General features: G+C 38.0%; 1 protein-coding gene and 1 long non-coding RNA gene across 5 annotated transcripts in view; one reads left to right on the plus strand and one right to left on the minus strand.

The window, feature by feature from the left end:
• Window positions 1–2,587, minus strand: part of ANKRD45 (ankyrin repeat domain 45) — a 61,649-nt gene extending 59,062 nt beyond the window's left edge. For all 3 annotated transcript variants that reach the window (XM_060034108.1, XM_060034118.1, XM_060034111.1), the window contains exon 1: window positions 2,518–2,587. The gene's annotated coding sequence lies outside the window, so the exon portion shown is untranslated. The remainder of the gene's footprint in view (window positions 1–2,517) is intronic.
• Window positions 2,588–2,635: 48 nt separating this feature from the next.
• On the plus strand, window positions 2,636–5,659 carry LOC132439651 (uncharacterized). 2 transcript variants are annotated; one of them, XR_009522392.1, is made up of 3 exons: window positions 2,636–2,728; window positions 2,959–3,140; window positions 5,494–5,659. It is a non-coding gene; the product is annotated as an uncharacterized lncRNA (long non-coding RNA). The 2 variants fall into 2 exon arrangements; XR_009522391.1 differs by having other exon boundaries at window positions 5,497–5,659.
• The last annotated feature ends 18,312 nt before the right edge of the window (window positions 5,660–23,971 follow it).

The raw sequence follows: 23,971 nt of genomic DNA on the forward strand, positions 1-23,971 counted from the left end.
TGTGCTAAGCACATGGTGAGCACTTGGTATGCAGACCCTATCATCACCATTGTACCATCATTCCTAGAGCAAAAGCATCCATGAAGCAAAAGACAAGATGGTAATTCTATTAGTTCTTTTCTTTTTTTAATACACAGTTTTCCTACATAGGGTTTGAGTAAATGACTTTCTACTCTACGACCACCGAACACTTGATTACAGACAGATTATTCTGCATCTAGAGATCAATCTAATCACAGGTTAATTCAGAGATGTGGAGATAAATTAGATCAAATCTAGGAATATGATTCAGGCCAGAATACTAAAAGCTACCCTTGGTACACCCTTGAATAGAGTTTAATTTCCATATCAATCCAGAAGTAATATGATTAGGGCAGCAGTTCTCAAATTCTATGATCTCAGGGCTCTTCACGCTCTTAGAAATTGAGAACACCAAAAGTTTTTGTTTATGAGGGTTATATCTATCTGTATTTACCATATTAGAAATTAAAACTGAGAAATCTTTAAAATATTTATTAATTCATCTTAAAACAATTACATGTTAACACAAAAGTACAGCTTATAAAAAATAACTATATAAAGACAAAAAAATGATGAGTGGCATTATTTTACATTTTTGCACATCTCTTTAATGTCTGGCTTAATAGAAGACAGACGGATTCTCATATCTGTTTCTGCATTGTCTGCAATGATGTGTGATATTGTGATACCACATGTCATGAGGCCTCTAGCAAACCACTGTGACATGTGAGAGAATGAGAGTGCAATGGCAAAAAACATCGAAGAATTAATATGAAGATAGTTTGACTGGCAGACTCCCTGAAAATGTCTTAGTGATCCCCAGGGATTCTCAGACCATACTCTGAGAACCACTGCACTAAGACTAACCCTCAAGCCACTCCACTCTATAGTCAAGCTCCCAAGACTGTTCTAATCCAAATCTAGACTGAACTAGGATCAGCCTTTCTGTAATAAAAGGACAAAGTGAAGTCTTGTAGGCCATTTATCCTTAGGCCTAACTTTTGAAAGACAATATCTAATTAGGAGAATAAAAGTAAACTCTCATGTGTTTGGTGGTCTATTGCTGACTATGCCTTTCATCATATTGTCCTTTGAAGACAGAGCAAAGAATTCTATTTTCTATGGGTTTTTTCTTCTTATAACATAGAAGATTTAGAATATTTTAAAGTATTTTTACTGTGAATATAAGTTGTAACAGGGTGATCATACTAACATAGCTTTTCCTTTCTTCCTTTTATCAACATTCTAGATATTGAAAAAACTTAACTCACTAACATTTTTGTTTTAGAAAACAGTTTTTCCCATGAGAAATATGTAACTTATGTTTAATATATAGTGGGTTTATTTGTGTTATTGTTAAAATAATAAACTTTTTTAAATTCTCAGTTTTAAGTTCTAATTCTTACTATACCTATAATATTTACTGTATGGACAGATACTTTCTTTGCCCAGAATAGTTATAACATGAATCAAAATTGCAACCCCACTACATATAACCAACAGTTCACATAGAAAATGAGCGTGGAGAGGGGAGAGGGAGGGCTGGAACTCTGAAGGCAGAATGACTGTGAGTCAGAAGACCCATGCTTTAGTGCTGATTCTTGTATTTATTTTATTAAATATGCGACTTTTCTGAACTTACTCTCCTCAATTGTGAATTGAGAATAGTTCTGCCTTACTGAATTAGTGTGAATTTTAACTACTAAGTGTGAATTCTTTTGAGGCTGCTAAGGCACTAATAATAGAAAATCACATAGGTCCCTACTCCACAGGCATCCCAGTCTGGTTGGAAAGACACAAGTAAATCAGCAATGACAGAGTGAGATACGGGGCATAATGGACATAAGCAAAGGGTGCTTGGAGAGTAAAGAGGCTGGACCTCTAAATTAGACTCCCGAGTGGGGAGGTCCCGGAAAGGCTTCGCAGAAGAGGTGACACTTCAGTATCGAAGAGCAGGAGTCTTAAAAGGAGAAAAGGACAATCCAAGTAATGGGATTAGCATAAACAAAAGGCAAGGAAGGCAGACAAGACACTATGAAGTTGTGGTAGAGGAATAGCTCTTAAGGGCCTTTTAAGCCAATTGAATTTTTTCTTCAAAAAATGTAGTCCCTTAAGGATTTTAAGTCCCAGCTCAAGGGAAAGGCCTCAAAGGGCAGCCCTGGGCTCCCAGGATTAAACAAAGGGAAGACCCGAGGATACAGACAGTGGCAGCCCCAGTGCGAGAACACGGAGGTGGGGCGGAGGGGTACCGGTCATGTCTGGGCACCATAGTTCGCCTTTCCGCCTGAAGCCCGAGGGCCCGCCCGCGGAGCGTGACCGGTTACGCAAAGCTCGGGGCAAAGGCAAAAACTGAGGACGCCGCGGTTGAAGCCCACTCCCCTCCAGCCCCTGCCGAGCAGCGTGGAGGGGAGATGCCCATTCTCTTCCACGCCCATGCGGAGCGCCCACCCCAGGCCCCTCGGACCCCGGACCCGCGACCCTCCGACCCACACTCACCGCTCCCTAGGCCCGGGCTTCTGCGGTTACCATGGCGACGGCGCACCGGCGCTCGGCAGCCCCACCCCCCCTGAGCGCGGCGGCTCCGGCTGCGCGCAAGCGTCAAGGGTACAAGGTGCCGGAAGCGAGAGGCCAAAGGCGGGGAGGAGTTCGTCAAAATGATTTAGATTGCTGTGTTTGGACGGTGGCGTGCTGGTTTTTTCTTTGTTTTGTAAGTTTTGAGTAATATGGTCCATATTTATTTTAAAAATTTAAAAGATAAAATCTAAAAATAAGGTGTGTATATTGGTTGCCGGCCAGTCTTAGACGTTTGGCCTTTAAACGAAAGAATTTTCAGGAAATATGAGGATGCATTCTAAAACAACGGAAGATTGTAAATATAAAACGGACAACTTGCTTAATTTTCTAGTCTACTGAGGATCTTTCTCCTATGGTTCACAGTTACTGTCGCCAACAAAAGGCGTTTCTTGAGACCTCACAAGCGCCCACTATGGCAGGAGCAGAAGCAGTTTGGAAACTGTGTCTCTTTTGATTCAGGAATTTAACATCCAAAACAGTCTTTTAAAAAGGGGGAAAGGAATGTAGGTGGGATAGGAGCATCGAAAGAAACCAGTAGAGAAGAGGTAAGCGTACCCAGAAATTATGTAAATATTCATATCGATCACGGAGGGAAGACCGGGAAGTTTTTGTACTGAAAAGGAAAAAAACCTTCATTTCTTTCATCATCTATTTCTACAAAGAAATCATTAAGGAAGAGGTACCATTTTAGAGAAACTACAAACATTTTAGCTGAAGGCTGAATAGCCTAGTTTTAAAGTGAATATTTGGCCAAAGGCCCAAGCAAAATATCACTATCATAGATCTGAACTTCTGAAATACAAGAGAAATTTTGAAAAAATTTTAAACTGTAGTATTAAAATTTCTTATTCAGATAAGTTGTGGTAATCAGAATTGTAGAGATGACTTTGTAGACAGAGACAGTAGTCTAGAAGCTTTGTCAGCTGCTAACTTGCTCCGGCAATCACCAATACTGCATATTTGCTCTACTAAACACTCATTTCCTACTGAAGTTGGTGGAGGAGCAAGACATTTTAGGCATTTCACTTTTAAGATGTTCTTTTTCATAGTCTTTGGTTTGGGGAGAGTCTTTTAATGTCTGAATGCAAGATGACTTATGATGCATGACTGTGCATGATTATGTTTTTAATTAATCTTCATTGGTTGTGAAGGAGTCCCAAATACAATTGTTTCTTGAAAGTCTTAAATTGAATTAAATAACTAAAAATTAAATAGAGTTCTTAAAGATTACTTTTAGTACTCTGAATGCTAGAAAGTATGGGAATACACTAAATAGGTCTGAGAAACCTAAAAGCAAAGGGGCCTTGTTCTCTTCTTAACTCCATGTCAGAAACAGCTGCATGATTCATTGGGGCAGACTAGGTTAGAAACAGCCTTACAAAGGAGATTCCCGCCTCCAGTGTGGCCCAGATGCAGCAGATAGACTCCTACAATCACCTCTAACTCCCATGCCCGCCACCCAAAGCTTGGGATAAAGAGCCATTGGATCTGAAGGGGGCAAATGGATGTACGAGAGACATGTCGACAACAACCTGTAGGTACTAACAATGGGGGTCCAGATAAGACAGTGAAGCCCTGATGTACAAATTACTTAAGGAGCAGATGAGATAAGCACTCTTCCAGCTCCCCTAAAATCAGGTCAGCTCCAAAAAATTATGGTAGAGAGGTTTCCAAATTGATTGAAATTCATTTTTTCCACTCTAGGAGAATGGGTCCTCTGATTAGAATTTAAATTATTGGTCTTCCCTGGTGGTGCAGTGGTTAAGAACCCACCTGCCAATGCAGGGGACACAGGTTCGAGCTCTGGTCCAGGAAGGTCCCACATGCCATAGAGCAGCTAAGCCCATGCACCACAACTACTAAGCCTGCACTCTAGAGCCCGCGAGCCACAACTACTGAAGCCCACGCACCTAGAGCCCGTGCTCTGCAACAAGAGAAGCCACCGCAATGAGAAGCTGGCGCACCACAGTGAAGAGTAGCCCCTGCTTACAACTAGAGAAAGCCTGCAGGCAGCAATGAAGACCCAACACAGCCAAAAATAAATCTATTTTTAAAAAAGAATTTAAATTATTTTAATTATTATATTTCTTAAATTCCATAGTTCATAGACTGAGAATCATGTTCTTTATAGAAGTTAATTTCTGGTGAAATAACAGGATAAATTAGTTGAGAAAGTTAAAGTTACTCCAAGGTAACTTAATGTACTATATTAATATTTATATTTCATTAACTAAAGGCCTATCATATGCTGAGTACTATGTAAGTGATTCTTATGAATAATCCCTAATCCTCAGAGCAACTCTGTGAAGGTAGTATTATTATTCTTCAAACTGACACTCAGCAAAGTTGGGTCACCTACCTAAGACCACACAGCTAGAAAAGAGCTGAACCAGGGTTTGAACCTAGGTCAGTGTGGTTTAAATTACCACAGGTTTGCCACTGGTTAGCTATAAACTAATTATGTATTAGAGGATGCCTGTCCAAACTGATAATTTAATTTTAAAATAATCTATCTTGAGCCATTGTTTTGGCAGTAATTAGAAAATATCAATGCCACTCCTGCTGTATGACTAAAGGACTGTTTCTGCATATAGCTAATCTTCACAGCTGAAACCTGAAGGAGAACGTACTGAACATCCATTGTTTCTGCCTGCCCATCCTTCCTCTTCTGGTTACAGCACACAGTTTTCTAGTAGGCAATCCCTTTCACACACTCTCAGCCCAGGTCGTTTGGGTGGGGCCAGTCCCGCTCCAGATCAAGTCCCAGCCAAGCAGTGTTTTCTACACCCCTGGGCACAGTGAGTAGGTCAGGAAAAAGCATGGGACACAGATCAGTGTAATCAAAGCTAATCCTGAATTTTTGCCAGAGCAGTAGGTAAATAGGCATTCTTTTTTCAGCAGGGGTTGATGAGAGACAGTCAGCCTGAGTTGCCAGTAACCATCTTGCCACTATGTGGAGAGAGCTTGACAGAGCAACGAAAGAGCCAAGAAATGAATCCTGAGGCCATTCCTTGAGCCCTGGAGCTAGAAATACCCAAAGCCATTTTTTATCCCCCTTTTTCAATTGTATAAGTCAATAAATTACTTTTTTCTAATTCAAAAAAAGATTGGATTTTTGTTACTTGTAACATCAATGTCCCATAATATGGAAGGGGGTATATATAGGATGGCTTTATTTTAGAAACATGCTATCCCTAAGGGTAAATACCTGAAATTTGGAATGGATATTATTGCAGTTACGAGTTTCACTTATGGATGGACCACCGTGCTTGAATATTATTGGTTAGTTGATCAATGTTAACCTGGAGGCAGGTTTCTAGTAAAATGCCCTAATGTTCTGTCACCCTCTCCATTTCACCATCTCTGAGTTAGTGACTTAAATATAACTATATAAGGCATACTTATCAGATGACCCAAGCCTTGGAATAATAAATAATATGAGAGAGGATGGCGGAGTGAAAATCCAAACTCAAAAGATAACTAGAAATTCAACAGGCAAAGGAGTAGAAAAAGGCAACCCAAAAGAAATGTAAAAATGCACGAGGCACAAAATAAACAGCAAAGTGCATTAGTGAATACCTAAGTAGGTTAAAATAGCAGGAGAATATGTGGTTGGGAGAGAGGCAAGAGATGTAGTTAGGGGGATTAGACGAGATCAGACAGCAATGGGGAGAATGATTTGGAGAGGATAAGACTGCAGGCACAAAGAGGAGTCAAGGCTGACTCCCAGGTTTCTATCTTGTGTGACCAGGTGGTTTGTGGCTTGTGGTTTCCTAAATAAGAGAGATTTTGAGGAAGGGCTGGGTCAGAATCAGGATAATGAGTTCAGTCTTAGAAAAGGTAGAAATATCAGTGTGCCTGATATCAGTTACTGTATATTTGAATCCAAAGCTTAGTAGACGAGACCAGGATATAAATATAGATTTGGGAGTCATTGGAGTATAAATGTTATCAAAAACCTAAAAAGAAGATGAAGTCATCCAAGATGAGTGAATAAAAGAACAGAGGGCTGAGGACAGAGCCCTGGGGAGCAATTACATAAGAAGTAAGCAGAGGAAGATAGGGAAAGAATGATCTGAGAATGAACAGACCCAGATGAGTGTGGCAACATAGAAACCAAGGAAATAGTTTCAAAAAAGACTGAAAAAATGACAATGGAATTTGGCACTTAGGAGTAACCTTTGTGGGATCAGTTTTAGTGAAGGGTGGTAGGCAAAATCTAGATTTCAGTGGACTGAGGAATGAATGAGAGAGGTCAGGAAGTAGAACCACTAAGTTTTTTTCTTTTTTTAAAGGCTTTTTTGTTTTTGACTCTCTAAATGCAAGAAATATCTTTATTTTTAATGTACGATAATTTTGGCATTTGTCAGATGTAACATCAGGGTCATCAATTTAACAACTATAATTGGAAATGAGGAAGTGCTGGCTGTAAATATACACTACTCTTTTGAGAAGTTTGACTAAGATGTGGAGGGAGGAGATTGCCCAGAAGTTAAAGGAAAAACAAGGTATTAAGGGAGATGTCTTGGCAGGGGGAGGATCACAGAAGCCTGAGTGTATCTATAGGATGATATCAAGGAACTAGTAGAAAGAGAAGATTAAGAAAGGAGATGACAGATGAAGTAAGATCCTAAAGGAAATTAGAGGGAAAAGGGTTAAGGTATAGATGGGAGGGTTGGCCTCAGAGAGGAGGAACGTGGCTTGGTCCTCTAATTCTGAAATGAAAAAGGTAGCAGTGGTGTGGATACAGATAATTATTCTGGACTATGGTACTGGAAGTTAAAGAAACCAAGCCTGATGGCCTTGAACAAAGTATGCTTAAACTGAGGGAGGAAGAGATGAGTGAGGGGCTTGAAGATTTGGCAAAATAATGTTTAAAAATATTGATGGCAGGGCGCAGTGGTTGAGCGTCCGTCTGCCTATGCAGGGGACACGGGTTCAAGCCCCGGTCTGGGAAGATCCCACATGCCGCGGAGCAGCTAGGCCCATGAGCCATGGCCGCTGAGCCTGTGCGTCTGGAGCCTGTGCTCTGCAACGGGAGAGGCCACAACAGTGAGAGGCCTGCATACTGCAAAAAAAAAAATGTTGATGGCATTGAAGAGGTGAATGAGGATGAAGACCATGAATTTAAGTGACCCCCAACCTGCAGAGTCAAGTGCTTTTCTCCAGCAATGCTCAGACATCCAGCTTGATCTGAAGTGGGTGTGATGGAAGGATAAAGGTACATGAGGATAAAAAGTTCTGGTGAGAAAATGAACAGTAAAAGGATTAACCTTGTCCAAAGAAAAGTTGGCCCTTTCCCCCCAGCTTCTTGGAGGTAACCTCTAAACCCTTGGTATGTCCTGCCTGTCTTTGTTTACCTGGAGGCCTTGGACCATGCTGCATAGTCTGTGCTAATAATGTGCTTTATGGTGGGGCCGTGGGTCATACAGCATCAGCTCAGCCTCTCGAGCCATCTCTAACATCCCCAATGCAATCAGTGAGCCCAGTTTTGTATTGGCATCTCCTACCACCAGTCTGGTCTACAGAGGAGAGCCACTACTGAACTTATTAGTGATTCTGGGTTCCCTTCTCTCTAGCACCTTCCTTATTACTTTGGTAAATGGTGTATCCTCTGGTCTGTCCCATGGAACATTATTGCCTGGTGAGTTTTCCAGGCTTATATATTTAGTACGTATATCCATTTTAGCATGCTCACTTCTTTGAACTTTTTAATCCCTTGTTCTACTGCCTTCCATGGCAATTCAGGCATCTTTACCTCATTTAGTATGGGCCATCACTATCCATATGTATGAAACCATTCTGACAGCATGTTTACACCATCTCCTGAGATCCTTGCCAGGTTGTTAAATCCTGTATCCCAGGAGAGTGCTTCCAAATTAATTAAACTCCCTTACTCAACTCTGTATTCTATCCCTCTTGATCCAGCACTCTCAGAATTCAGTCCCATGTGTATTCACCCACATCCTGAACTCCTAGGATATAGTCCCTTTTACTCCATCATCATGTGTACCCTCCTGGATCTTGAGCACCTTAACGTATAGTCCCTTTCCTTCATCATCAGGTCCATCACATCCCCAGTGACTTAACTCTAGTTACTGTATTGGCCTGGAAGGTAGAGCTGACCCCGAAAGGGCTCAAGTTGTCCTGCAGAAAGGAGGATCACTAGCCCTAGGGAGGTGGGAGTCATTTCCTTGGCTCAAAGTGTTCATGGACCTTTGGGAATTAAATATGTTAGGTGCATGAACCCAGATATCCCCATTCCATATGTCAAGGTCCCACTTTTTCCTAATTAGCACCACGTCCTTGGCATACCAGACTTGCCAATATTGAGAGTTTAAGCTCCTTTGAGGCTCTGCTACACTTATGATTAAGCCCTGGACCTGGTCCTCAGCTATTCCTGCTCTCCAGTTGCAGAAGATGAGAGCTTCTATATTTGTTGCCAGGGAAATCCTTTAGCTTTCATGTTTAGTTTTTAATAACCAATTAATCACTCTCAGTATTTCATTAAATAGCATCAAATAAGCTTAGCAATATCCACCCATATTTCTTCTATATATCTCTAACACCTGATACACTGTACCCACTAGAATATTTCCTCCCCACCAGTTTGCTAATGGTGAAAGTTTTTAACGTATGCACTGCAATTGCGTCAGGGACTATTTATACACTTTCTACTAGAAGTGATGATATCTTCTGCCAGCCTGGCAGCAGGTGATCCAACACCACCATCTTAGTGACTGCTTCTTGACCCACTCCTGGCATTCCTGGCACCAACTGTCATAGTTGGGTGACCCAGGAAGCATATGCTGAGATGGAGTTTGCATGCAGGAAATTTATTAGGGAGTGCTCTCGAGAGCAACACCTGGAAAGAAAGGTAAAGAAACAGGGCACAAGTAGAATCTGGACTGCGATATAGTCTCAACAAAGGACGATGCAGACCATCTGGGGAGCTCTGAAGTTGGGTGGCCCTTCAGAGCTGTCCCAAGATGGGGCAAAGGAGCTGTACCTTGTACCCCTGCGTCAACCAGTTACTGGCTGCAGGCTGCCCCAGGAAGGGAGTGAGACCTTGGGCAGGAAGCCCCTCTCTTCCACCAAGGTGCTTCCCAGAAAGGGCTGCCAGCTGAGATCTCTCTGCCACTAGCACTTCTACTGGCTGGTGGATCATGTCCCTCATTCCCCGAAAGATGTCTGACTGGTGCATTACAGGATTCACTATATGCCACCAATTTGTCATACAGTTTGGCCCATTTGTTTTTCAATATTCAGGTATTGCTTTTTTCTCTTCTGATTAAATTTTGTTTTAAAATTGTTAAAGACATTTAAATAAAATGACTTTAATTTTATTGAAATAAAAAATAAATGTTATTTAATAATATATAATAATAAATAATAAAATAAATTTTTATTTAAATAAAAATGTAACTTGCTTAAATGAATTTTTAGTTATTAAGAACATTTAATAAATAAAAATATAGAATTGAATACTTTCAGAGGAATCTGGCTTCCATCTCTAATTCATCTACCCTGTTCCCTCCTTTCCCCTCTAGCTAACCATTTTTATTCTCAGTTTATCTTTCCATTTTTTTTAAAAAATAAGTAAATACACATATATACACTTGCACATACTTCTACCCCTTTTTAAATCAAACTTAGCATATTGTAAACACTGTTCACTTAGGTTTTGTTACTTAACAATATACCCTGAAGATCATGCTGCGTAAGTATACAGAGATTGTCCTCACTTCTTTTTTTTAGCAGCATAATCCTCATTATGTGGATATCCCATTGCTTATTCAATCAGTCCCCTATTGAGAAGCCTTGGAGTTGTTTCAATTCTTTTGCTCCCACAAAGAATCCTGCAGTTAATAGCCTGGTGCATAATTTTTTTAATTTTTGCAAGTGTTTCTTTAGTGAGTTTGCTGGGATAGTGAGTTTGCTGGGTCAGAGGTAAATGCAAATATAATTTTGCTAAATCTTGCCAAATGCCTCTCCATAGAAGTTCAGTCATTTTACACACACACTAGCCATGAATGAGAATGCCTTTTTCCCCACAGTCATGCCAACAAACATGTTGTCCAATTCTGGATTTTTGCCTACCTGATGTCTTAGTACAGCTATAATTTGCATTTATCTTATTATGAATAAGACTGAATATAATTTCAAGTGTTTAAGGGCCATTTCTATTTCTGTGAACTGCCTGTCCATATATTGCCCAAGTATCTATATTATTTGTTGTTTTTCTCCATTTTTTAGAGCCAGGGATGTAATACATTATGAATCCTATATTGCAAATATGTTTTTCCTAATTGTCATTTTCTTACTTCATTTGTAATATTTTTTCCATGGAAATTTTTATGCAGTCAAATTTATCTTTTTGCCTCTAGATTTTGAATCACAGGGAAGTTTTCCTCCACACTTAATAAAAAAATTCATCTGCATTTTCCTGTACTATTTTTATACTTTCATTATTTGCATTTAAACTTCTGATACATTTGGTTGTTGTGGGATAGAAAGACCCAGCTCCTTTATTCCAACTTGTGAAAACTCTGAGGGGCCATCCCTGCTTCTGAGCTTCCCATAGTGTCTTCAGAGGCCTTTGTTGAGACTGCACTGGGGTTCAACTCCTTATATGGAATGCATTCAATTTTATCTTTTTCCATAGTATAGTATAATTTATGCAACAGTCCATATATTCCCCACTGATTTGAGATATCACCTTTATCACATGCTAAATGTCCATGTGTTCCGAGGTCTATTTCTGGATTTTCTACCTTGCTTTATTCATCTGTCTGTTCATACACCAAAATCACAGTTTTAATTATAGAGGTTCAGAACATGTTGTAATAATATGTTAGGGTTAGCCCTCCCCTTTGCTCTTTCTACTTTTAGGCTATTTCTGGGTATTCTCATTTGTCTATTCTTTCACATGAACTTTATAATCAACTTACCTAGCTCTGTCAAAACTCTGATTTACTTGGATTGCATTAAATTTATAAATTAATCTATGGAGCACTGTCATCTCTATGAAACTGAGTCTTCTTCTCCAGTAACATAGGATGTCTTTCTCTTTGCTCAAGCCTACTTTTGTTTCTTTCAGGAGTGTCTTATGGCTCTCCTCATATAGTTTCATATAACTATAATGATTCTTGAATGAGAGTTGTAAAGAATTCAGATTCCATTTTACACATGAGAAAACTGAGGACCAGAATGACCAAGTGATTGATTGAGGTCACAGAGTTAGCACTAGGACTCAGGTCTCCTGGCTCTCATCATGGTGCTCTCCACCCTATAATTCTATGGATGCATCTAGGCAACTAGGAAATGCTCTTTCATTGTCTGATTTGTGCTCATTCCTCCTGTTATGTTCCTGAACTTTCCAAAGCACTTTCCCATTTCACCAGCTTTGTCTCACCCTGCTCTCTCCAGTGAACTCTTGCCAAGATGTCCTTGCCTCTCTGGCTTTTGTGTCTTTGTCTAGAACACTCCTCCGTTCCTTCAAACTCTGTCACCTAGTAACTCCCATCATCCTTCATATTCCTACGTAAGAGTCACTCCCTCAAGGAAATCTTTTGTGCTACTTACCTATTGCTGCATAACAAGTTACCCAAAATTTAGTAACTAAAAACACAAACATTTATTATCTCACAATTTTTGTGTATCAGGAATCCAGGCATGGTTTAGCTGGATGCTTCTGCCTCAAGGTGTCTCATGAAGTTGCAGTCAGGCTATCGACAAAGTCTGAAATCTCATCTGAAATCTCAACTGGGAAAAGATTTGCTTCCAACCTCACTCACGTTGCTGATGGCAGGATTCAGTTCCTCGTGGGCTATTGGATTGAGGGCTTCAGTTCCTCACTGAATGTTGGCCAGAGGTCTCTCTCTCTTCATTACCATGAGGATCTCTCCATAGGGCATCTCACAATATGGCAGTTGACTTCCGTCAGAACAAGCAAGTGAGAGAAGACATCCACAACAGAAGCCACAGTCCTTTTGTAAACTAATCCTGGAAGTAACATTCCATCACTTTTAGTATATTCTATTTGTAAGTTACTAGATACAGCTCACAGTCAAAGAAGGAAATTGCACGGGGGCATGAATACCATGAGGCAGAGAACACTGGGGGCTATTATGGACTAATTTGTGCCCCACGACCTCCCAATTCACATGTTGAAGCTCTAAGTCTCAATGTGACTGCATTTGAAGATAAGGCCTATAAGGATGTGGGACCCAGAAACCAAATCAGCTGGCACCTTGATCTTGGACTTCCCAGCTTCCAGAACTGTTGTTTAAGCCACCCAGTCTGTGGTATTTTGTCATGGCAGCCTGAACCAAGACAGGAGCCATCTTAGAGACTGTCCATCTCACTGCCCCTGATCCTCCAGACCAGATCTGGGCTCCCTACTATATATCTTCTTTAGCATGCTAGAGGTCTCTTTCAGACAATTATCCCAATAGTGATTAAACAATTAGTTGTGTAATTCATGGTTTCATTTTAACCCCTGTCTCCTCAAGAATGAAATTCCATAAAACAAGGAACCTTGGGAGTCTTATTTACTGCTAAACCTTGAGTCCAAGCATAATATTTTATACACAGCAAAAAAGATATAATTTCTTTTTTTCTATTTATTGACTTTTTTGTGGTAAAATATACATAGAATTTACCATCTTAACCATTTTTAAGTGTACAATTCAGTGGCATTAAGTAAGTTACAGTGTTGTACAACCATCACCACTGTTCACCTCCAGAACTTATCATCCCAAATAGAAACTCTACACCTATTAAACAATAACTTCCCAGCACCCTCCTTCCAGCACCTGATAACCTCTATTCTAAAAAACAAAGGTGTAATTTCTAATTGAAAGATTATAAGGTAACCTCAGCAGCCCCTGATAACTTGTTTGACTGTTATTACTGCCTCACACCCAATCCGGGTAAAATCTATTTCAGGGATATTTTCAACTAGAAATGCAGGTTTCCCAAGGGCGTAGTCTTACTAGGGGTGACAAAAATCCTTTGGTTGTTGCAAATGTCAGGTTTACTGTATTCATATTTCTAAATGGATGTTTTTAGACTTTGACATAAATAGAAAGGGTTGGTTTACATTTAATGCTCCACTTTAAAAAGAAAAAGTTAGTAGAAGCACAAATCAGATTGCAGTGGGGTGGAGAATGAATCATAGCTTTATAAAAATAGGAGAGACTACTCTTATCCTGGCCAAGTATTTAAAAACCCAGTCATTGTTTAGCAGCAGTCCTTAACATTTTTATACCCTCCTCATTATAATTTCCTCACGCTGTAGAAGAAGCTAAGGGTCACTTTGAAGACATTTTTCACAACAGACAATTTATAGAAGAGAAATCTGAATATGGGCTACACATGAAAAGACGCCTTGACTGCACTAAGTAATCAGAGAAATGTACATCTAAACTATAGTGAATTACCATTTTATACACATCATATTGGCAAAACAAATTTAAAGTTGGGAAACACCAAGCCTAATGATAATATAGACCAACAAGAACCCTCAGACACTGCTAGTGGGAGAAGCAGCATAGCACTATGGCTGAAAGCATAGACTCTAGAGCCATTTTGCATGGTTTCAAGTCCTGGCTCTGTCTCTTTGGCTTAACTTGACTTTGGGCAAGTTAGTTAATGTCTTGGTGCCACCTGTATGATTGAAATGACAGTAATAATAGTCTCTACCTCAAGAGGACTAGTGTGAGTATTGATGAGTTAATCTAAGAAAAACAGTTAGAAAAATGTCTGGCATGCAGTGTATGCTATGTAAGTATTTGCCAGGAACAGCAGCAGCAGTAGTAGCAGTGGTAGTAGTACTTGCTGTTGTCATATAACCACGTTGCAGAGCAATTTGGCTAGTGTATAGTTGAAGAAATGCATTGCATACAACCTAACAGTTTTATTCCTACTTCATATCCCAAAGAAACTCTTACAGGTGTACACAAGAGACATATACAAGAATTTACACTGTAGAGTTATAATAGGGAAAACTGGAAACAGCCAAAATATCCATCTGTAGGATAATAGTTTTTTTTTAAATCTGTGATATATTCACACAATAGAATACTATACAGCAGTGAAAATAAATAAATTAGAGTAGTGGTTCTCAAACTTTAACATACATTGTAATCACCTGGAGGTCTTATTAAAACACAAATTACCAGCCCTCATCTCCAGAGTTTCTGATTCAGGAGGTCAGTGGTGGGGCTTAAGAATTTCCACTGCTGAGTGATGCTGATGCTGTTGGTCCAGCATCACATTTATAAACCGCTACAATGGAACCTTCATTGATCAATAGGGATAAATCTTAACATATAATGTTGAGGGATAAAAGCAAGTTGCAGGAGAATACATACACTTTGGTATCATTTATATAAACCTTAAAAACATGCACACACATACACACTACATATAAATATGTAGTAAAAATAAATACAAAGAAAATGCATAGTAATGTTAAAGCAATAACTTTAACTTTGGAATGATGTTTACCTTGTGATGAAAGGAGGATAAAGAATCAAGAAGCTTATATAAGGGGCTTCAGTTATATTTGTGACATTTTATTTCTTAAACTAAGCAGTGGATATAACATGTTTATTATAATGTGCTTTATACATTTTAATTTAAAGTGAATTTCTTACAGACAATATATAGTTGTCTTGCTTTTTCTTATCCAATCTGATCATCTCTACCTTTTAATTGGAGTGTTTAGTCAATTTATATTTACTGTGAAATTACTGATATGGTAGGCTTTTAAGTTCACCATCTTGCTATTTGTTTTGTAATTGTGCCATTCACTCTTCATTCCCTTTTTCCTTTTTTTAACCTTCTTTTAGATAAATTTGATATATTTTATTATTCCATTTTGTCTCCTTTGTGGGCTTATTAGCTGTAGCTCTTTGTTTTGTTGGAGTATTTTGTGGATGCTTTAGGGTTTATAGTATACATCTTTAACTACTAAAGTCTACTGTGAAATAAATTATAAGGCTTTCATGTATGTAAATATATAAGAGCCTTACAACGATATACTTCCATTTCCCCCCTCCTCGCCTTTATGTTATGGTTGTCATTCATTTCACTTCTACATATATCATAAACCAAACTATACATTATTATTATTTTTGCTATAAACAGTCATTAATCTTTTAAAGAGATTAAATATAAGAAAATATTCTTTCACATTTACCCACATATTTACCATTTCTGGTAGTTTTTGTTCCTTTATGTAGGTCCAGATTTCTACTGCATATCATTTTCCTTCTGCATGAAAGATTTCCTTTAACATTTCTTGTACTGCAAATCTGCTAGTGATGAGTTCTTTCAGCTTTTTTATGTGTCAAAAAAAATCTTGATTTTGCCTTTGTTTCTTGAAAGACATTTTTGCTGGGTACAGAATTCTAAGTTGACAGGTTTTTTCTTTCAATGCTTTAAAAATACTGCACCAGTCTTCTGATTTGCACTGTTTTCTATTAAAATGTCTATTGTCATTCTTTTTTGTTCCTTTGCATATAATGTGTCTTTTTTCTACTTTTAAGATTTCCTCTTTATTGCTGGTTTTAATTGATTTGATTAAGGTATTCATTGATGTAGTTTGCTTCACATGTCTTGTGCTTCCTGCATCTGTGGAATTATAGTTTTCATGAAATTTTGAAACTTCTCAACCAATATCTCTTAAAATATTTTTTATGCTATCCCACCCCTGTCTCTTCTTCAGGAACTCCAATTACACATATATTAGGCCACTTGAAGTTGTTCCCCAGCTCAATGATGCTTTGTTCATTTTGTTCAGTCTCTTTCTCTGTTACATTTTTTTTTTCTGTTACATTTTTGATAGTTTCTATTGCTATGTCTTCAAGTTTACTAATCTTTGCTCCTGCATTGTCTAATTTGTTTTTAATCTGATCCAGTGAATCTTTCATCTCACACATTTTTTGCTTCCATATCTAGAAGCTGGAGTCTTTCTCTAATATCTTCTGTGTATCTTCTTAATATGTTCAATCTTTCCTCTACCTCCTTGAAAGTATGGAATATAGTTTTAATAACTCTTTTATTATCTTTGTCTACTAATTTTATCACTTGTGCCATTTCTGTGTCTGTTTCCACTGACTAACTTTTCTCTTCATTATGAGTCATATTTTCCTGCTTCTTTGAATGCCTTGTAATTTTTTATTTGATACCAAATATTGTGACTTTTACTTTGTTCAGTGTTGCTTATTTTGGTATTTTTATAAATATTCCTAAACTCTGTTCTGGAATGCAGTTAAACTATTTGAAAACAATTTGTTCTCTCAAGACTTATGCTCAAGTTTTGTTACAAAATATCAGAGCAATCTTTAATCTAGGGATAATTTTGTCCCACTACTGAGGCTACACTCTTCTAAGAATTTTACCCTATGTCCTGTGAATTATGGAATTTTTCACTCTGACTGGTGAGAATAATCCCACCCCTATGTACATTCCACAGATTGTTCCTTCTAATCCTAGTGTTTTCCCAGGCCTCAGGTAGTGTCTTCACTTGTACATATTGATCGGTACTCAGATTAAGATTCAAGAGGGGGAACATCCCTGGCAGCCCAGTGGTTAAGACTGCACCTTCCAATGCAGGGGGTGTGGGTTCAATCCCTGGTCAGGAGCTAAGATCCCACATGCCTCGTGGCTAAAAAAATCAAAACATAAAACAGAAGCAATATTGTAACAAATTCAATAAAGACTTTAAAATGGTCCACATCAAAAAAATCTTAAAAAAAAAAAAGATTCAAGGGGGTCCCACCTTAAAACTTACATAATGTTATATGTCAATTACATCTCAATAAAGTTGGGAAAACAAAGATTCAAGATAAATACTCTGAAGCTGTCTGGAACTCTCCATGTAGCTCTTTCCTCTTTGGTACTCTGCCCTGAAAGCTTGGGTTGCCTTAGTCGGCCCAGACTCCTTAATTTGTCTCATCAATTGAAGGAGATTGTCAGGCTCTGCCTGGATTCTCCTTTCCTGATCTGTGGCCAAATCTCCAAGAAAGAATCTGGGACAATCATAAGCTTCACTTTGCTTGTGTCCACTCTCAGTGTTCATATTCTGTGCTGCCTGAAACTATTATTTCATATATTTTCTCCAGTTTTTAGTTGTTCTTGGTGGGAGGGGAAATTCAGTCCCTGTTACTCCATCTTTCTTTTTTTAAGAAACATTTTTATATCTTAATTATTTCATAGTCATTTCATCCTCTTCTGTGAGTCACTGAGCTTTCCCTTAAATTTTTCATTTAAAAATCTAGGTAATTGGGGCTTCCCTGGTGGCGCAGTGGTTGAGAGTCCACCTGCCGATTCAGGGGACACGGGTTCGTGCCCCGGTTCGGGAAGATCCCACATGCCGCAGAGCGGCCCGTGAGCCATGGTCGCTGAGCCTGCGCGTCCGGAGCCTGTGCTCCGCAATGGGAGAGGCCACAACAGTGAGAGGCCCGCGTATTGCAAAAAAAAAAAAAAAGAAAAAAATCTAGGTAATTGCATTTGTTGAACATCTATGATGTTCCAGGTACTTCCTAAGTACTTCACATGTATCATGACATTTATTCTTCATAAGTCGAGACAGCACATCATCATTAACTTTCTTCTTGGACCAGGATAAGACATGACCTTGACTAGGTATTATTTGGGGCATGTATATTCTGGTGTTTAAAATATATATTTTTTGATAGCATTGAAAGGGTTCCACCTGGCAGAAGTTTGAGCACACTCTAAACACTTATTAGGTGTATTTCCTACGTAGATTCTTCAGTGATTATTGTGATTTTTTTCTTTATTGATGAAGTTTTTTCATAGTTTTTACAATGGTATGGTTTATTTTTCATGTATATATATGTGTGTGTCTGTATATACACACACACACATATTTAAATACATATAAATATGTACAGATTCTCATGTGAACTCTCTATTCAACATGGAGATCTGAATTGTGCATGAGGCCTTTGCCTTAGGATTTGCATTTAAATGGGCTCCGTCAAACTGCAATGTATAGGAGAAAATTTCTCACACATCCTATGTTGGTAGGGTTATGATTCCATACCTGCTTTACTCTGACTAACAGGATGGCCCACAGTGCATTATGAAAAACAAACAAACAAACAGAATTAGCCCAGTTCTTTTAGGAATTCTCCTTCACTTTTATGTATAGAAAAGTCTGCATGGGTGGCTCCTCCTGAGCCTTGAGGGAATCTGACATATCCAAGTAAGTAAATTCTCTAAATTTAATGTCTCAGATTACGATCAGCTACTCAGGATTATACAAATCCCTGGGGCTCTAACCCAGGGCTATAATCAGATGTATCATGATGTCATGAAAAACTCAGATTTGTAGCTGTCCTTGGCAAAGAATTTCTCACCCTTACTCCTTATCTGCAGTCTTGAGAAACTGGTATCTGACTAAAACTCATCTAAGGGGATTTACTATGTTTTTCCTCAGAAATATGCTCACAGCATGCTTAGAGTTCTACTTTTTTTAAATCTTCTATTTCTTCACATCTGGGAATAGCTCTAAAGTCTGCCTCCATTTTTATGGACCTTAGTTTCTGGTTACCTTATAAGCCATTAAAATTAGTTTAAATGGTACCTATTTGTAAGTGGTTAGTGTTGCTTAAATGTTAGATTGCTCCTCTACCACAAAATAAACCCATTTTGTGAAATAACTTTGTTTTTCCTTAGCTAATGACTTATTCATCATATGACTGGAGGGTTAGTAGGAGGCAGGGAACAGATTTGAAATTCTAAACTAAGTTGGTCACTTTCTCCTTAATGAAAGCAATGGGACTCTGGAGGCAATCACATCACGTGCCTTCACTCTACTCAGTTCTCTCTGGTGACCTAAATGGGAAGGAAATCCAAAAAAGAGGGAATATATGTATACGTATAGCTGATTCATTTTGCTGTACAGTAGAAACTAACACAACATTGTAAAGAACTATACTCCATTAAAAATTTTTAAAAAAGAAAATAAATAAATGCAGAGGGTTCACAGTATACTGAAGGCATACACAGCACTCAGATTTAGAACCTCTGAATTAGGTGCTGACTAGTCTTATAGATTTTGATAGGCTTTAATTTAATCATGAGTCTAAATTTTATCCTGTGGATAACTGAGAGTCTATATTATATTTTAAGCAAGGATGGAATATGATTAGAGTTTTCAAAGAGCATGATTAAAGCAAGTCATTTAAAGGAGGTTCAAACATTAACATATTTGCCATTTAAACAGTAACAATCTGCCTACAATTCATATATATATATTATATATATTTTAAAGACATTTAAAGTTTTCTCTCCTTAATTTCTAAAAGTTATTTTTGTGGGGTTTTTTAAATTGAGGTATAATTGACATATAACATTATATTCATTTCAGGTCTACAGAATAACTATTTGATATTTGTATTTATTACAAAATGATGGCCATAGTAAGTCTAATTAATATTTATCACTATACATAGTTACAAAATATTTTTTCTTGAGATGTGAACTTTTAAGATCTACTCTCTTAGCAACTTTCAAATATGCAATACAGCATTATAAACTACAGTCACCATGTTGTACATTACACCATGACATACTTATTTTATAATGGAAGCTTGTACCTTTTGACCTACTTCACCCATTTCACACACCTCCTGCCTTCGCAACCATCAGTCTGTTCTCTGTATCTATGAGCTTGTTTTTTGTTTGCTTGTATAAATGAAATCATATGGTATTTTTCTCTGTCTGACTTATTTCACTTAGCATAATACCCTCAAGGTCCATCCATGTTGTCACAAATGGATAAAATGTCATTATTTTTTATGGCTGAATAATATTCCATTATATATATAACATTTTCTTTATCCATTCATCCACTGATGGACACTTAGGTTGTTTCCATATTTTGGCTATTGTAAATAATGGTCCAATTAACTTGGGGGTATATATATCTTTTTGAGTTAGTGTTTTCATTTTCTTCAGATAAATACTCAGAAGTAGAATTTCTGTATCATATGGTAGTTCTATTTTTAATTTTTTTAGGAACCTCCATACTGTTTTCCATAGTGGTTGCACTAGTTTACATTCCCCCCAACAGTACACAAAATTCCCTTTTCTCCACATCTTCACCAACACTTATTTCTTGTCTTTTTGAGAATAGCCATTCTAAAAGATGTGAGATGATATCTCATTATGGTCTTGATTTGCATTTCCCTGATGATTAGTGATGCTGAGCAACTTTTCATGTGCCCATTGGCCATCTGTATGTCTTCTTTGGAAAAATGTGTATCCAGGTCATCTGCCCATTTTTAAATTAGATTGATTTTTGTTTGTTTGTTTTTTGCCAGTAAGTTGTATGAGTTCTTTATATATTTTGGATATTAACCCCTTATCAGATATATGTGTTGCAAATATTTTCTCCCATTTAGTAGGTTGCCTTTTCATTTTGTGCAGAAGAGTTTCCTACAATTCATATGACAAATTTTTAAATTATAAGATGAGGGGGAGTGACATTAGATTGATTTTATTTAACTCTATACTTTATCACTTACTAGTTTAATGCTAACTAGCTGCAGAATCTTAAGTCAGTCACTTAACACATATGTACCTCAACGTCCTCATCTATAGAGTGGGGATAATCTCTCTCTCCTAGTGTTTTGTTTTTAAGGCTATTTTTTGTAGAATTTGTGGTGATTATTATCTAATAGTTCCTATAGTACTATGAATATTGTAAAATTATTTTCCATTTTACAGAGGAGTTTATATAAGCACAAGTTGGGTTGCTTACACAAGATATCCAAGTTCATGGATTTTAAATCATAGATTTAAATTAAATCTACATAAAACCAACCACATACCCCTCCTGATATCCTAAAACTCCCTAGGATTTCCTATCCCCAACTCAAAACTCACAGCTTTCTGGCTTAGTCTTATTATTTTGCACCTGAAGTCAACCTTAAATTCCCAAATGAGAAAGTAAAGACTGAGAGCTATCTTAGTGCCTACATTTGGTTCCTTTATAAGTCATTAACACACTCTGGGACTAATGATTAGCTATGGATGGCAGTTATTTTAGATTATAGCCATTAATTAATTGTATGATTGAATTCTACCAAGGAAAAATTTCTTTTTTAAAGTCCCCAATTTAATCAAATAAAATCTGCCTTTATTTTCCATCAGCCATAGCAAGAACAGTTCTGGAAATATTGATCTGTATTCTTTCTCACATGTGACTGTCCCTATAGTTAATATGGAACTTCCACATTTTCCTCCTCTAATTTTCAAGGTTTTGAATTTAGGATCAACTGTTAAACCTAAACTGAGCTGAAATATCTCCAAATACCTTCCATAGAATTTAAAATAAAATCTGAACTTCTTACAATGTCCTACAAGACAATATATGATCTTGTTCTCGCCTATCTTTCTTACCTCATATCTAATATTATTTCTAGTCACAGTGGCTTTTTTTAAGTTCCTTGAACAGGATGAGCTTATTTATGTCTCAGGTCATTTCCTTTTGCTATTCACTCTGCTTGAAACACTCTTCTCCCAGCTTTCCACCTGGATTGCTTCTCCCTCACCTTTCAGATCTCAACCCACCTTTTCAGAGAGCACTTACCTGATCATGCTAGTTAAAGCAGCCTCTCCTTTCCCTAAATAGTCACTCTCCATAACATCACCTGTTTAGCTCCTTCCTAGATAGCATTTGCCACTGACTGAAATTATTTTACTTATTTGTTTACTTGTTTATTTTGTCTATATCCTTTTACACAAACTAGTATGCTTTTGGCTGCAATTAATAGAAACCCCCAACTCGCTTATTGGAAATTTATTATCTCACATAACTACAAGTCCAGCAATAGGGAAGTGTCCGGGCAAGGGAGAATGAGTAGTTTAAAAACTACATTCAAGAACCCCAATTCTTTCAGTCTCTCTTTTCTACCATCCTTATTGTCTAGCTTCATTCTCCTCTGCCTTCCCTCATAGTTGCAAAACAGTTGTGGTCTTCCAGGTGTCTCATCCGGGCACAACAATGGCCAAAGGGAAAAGATGCTATTTCTTCCTGCGTCTCTTCTAAAAATGCTAGGAAATCCTACCCCACAGTCCCCATTAGATTTCCTCTGATTTCTCATTAGTCGGTATTGGTTATTTGCATGGAGATGGTTTAGACCAATTACTCATAATGAAAAAGTTGTTCGAAAGTCAACCATCATAACCACATAAATGATCATTAGAGCTTCAGGATGGTGTCTATCTTGTTCATGACTGTATTTCCAAAGCCTAGCATGGTACTTGGCATGCAATAAGTGCTCAGTTGAGTCCATTTAAAGAAAGAGGAGAGAAAACTGACATTTGTTGAGTGCCTACTAAGTGCCAGACACACATGATCTTCATTATAATTGACTTCTCTCAACAATTGTATAAAAAGAGTATTATTTCCCTTTTATACAAAAGAAACTAATGCCTAAGAGATTAAGAAATTTGACCAAGGTCACAAATCTGGTGAATCACAGGACTAGGATTTGAAACTATCGGTGTCTGGATCTAAAGACCATGCATTTCCTACTACAAGCGAATTAACAAAATGCATTCTTTCCCTTTCAGACACAACTGCAAAAATCTGTGTAGATTCCATGTGAAGAACAGCTAAAGAAAATCTGGTTACGTTCATGCTCAGCCTATAATAGTTATCAGGAAACCAGCAACAGTCTTTCACTGATATTACTGAAATTGTATCCCCCACCCTATCACTTGTTTGTTTTCTAAACATATAGTGAAAATTAGGTGGCTGTGTGCTTGGGAAAATCAGGCAAAGGACAAACTGACAAAGATTTTTTTTTTTCTCGGTAATACTAAAGTGAGTTCAGAGAAGTGTTTGGTGAAGTGTCTCTTGTAGAATACTAAGTAAAAGGGAAGCTGACATAGCCTTAAAATCCTGAGTAAAACCCTGGTGTCTTGAAAGCTAAACTGGGAAATCTGGAGCGTAATAGATATATGGGGCCTAATAGATATATATCGACTGCATGTACGCATGTGTCAATCATTCAATCCACAATAAGGAAAAAGATTGCGCCAACAGGAAACGCACCAGCTACAAATAAATCAAAATTCCTGGCTTTCCGTGACTCCTCCCATCTTTCTATTGGCTTCTAATGGGGAGAAGAAAGAAGCCTTCAGTATTTAAATATTGCCAGTTCAGCGGTGAACTAGCACAGTGGTCATGGTGGGGATACAAGGAACTGGTAACGAGGACTGGCAGTCTTTGAAGGGACCTAAGCCCCCAACAAAGGGCGCATCTACTTCCTTATCTGCGCCGGAACCTCTTGGCAGAGTACGTGGGTTCCAGAGGGAACGATTT

The sequence above is a fragment of the Delphinus delphis genome, chromosome 1 (genome assembly GCF_949987515.2).
Source record: "Delphinus delphis chromosome 1, mDelDel1.2, whole genome shotgun sequence".
In the NCBI taxonomy this organism is placed as follows: Eukaryota; Metazoa; Chordata; class Mammalia; order Artiodactyla; family Delphinidae; genus Delphinus; species Delphinus delphis.